We start from the raw sequence: 851 nt of genomic DNA on the forward strand, positions 1-851 counted from the left end.
CCACTGACAGCACTAATCCGGACTTAGAAATTATATCTTTCTAATCGAACACCACACACGCAACACCACCATACCACCATCTCCTTGCAAGTACCTAAGTACCCGCAACTCCATGGTGAAGGCAATGTCACTCCATCACCAACCTCTTTGCACTGCAAGCACTTGCGTACCCACAACACTCCGAGGAAGGCAACGGCGCGCGATGCTCGACTCCACACACCACACCACACCACACCACCGATGGCCAGCCAGCCAGCCAGCCCAGCTAAGGACTAACCAACCAACCAACCACCAATGGCCTAGGCCAGCCGGATCCCACCTTCAAGTCCAAGCACAGCCAAGTGCAAGTACCGCCAAGTGTTCACCAACCAACCATCACACCACACCACACCATCGATGGCCAGCCAGCCAGCCAGCCCAGCTAAGGGCTAACCAACCAACCAACCACCAATGGCCTAGGCCAGCCGGATCCCACCTTCAAGTCCAAGCACAGCCAAGTGCAAGTACCGCCAAGTGTTCACCAACCAACCATCACACCAGGTCAGCCGGCCGGTACCCACCTTCAAGTGCCTTTACCCTCGGGTGCAAGCTCAATCAAGTGTTAACCAACCAACCCGGCCAAGGCAGCCAACAGGCCGGCACCCTACAGCACCGACCCGCCATCACCACCTCAACCGTTGACCATGCAAGTGGTCTCGGACAACAGGCGATACCCGAAGTACATCCGAAGAGTGTATATCAAGTGTTTGTTCACCAAGTCCTCAACCAACCCCAAGTACCCGGAGGTACCCAGAGTGTTGGATCCGCCAACCACTACCAGCACTCCAAGTCCTTGCGAACCCAAAGTGTTT

The sequence above is a fragment of the Anopheles ziemanni genome (genome assembly GCF_943734765.1).
Source record: "Anopheles ziemanni chromosome X unlocalized genomic scaffold, idAnoZiCoDA_A2_x.2 X_unloc_108, whole genome shotgun sequence".
Lineage (NCBI taxonomy): Eukaryota > Metazoa > Arthropoda > Insecta > Diptera > Culicidae > Anopheles > Anopheles ziemanni.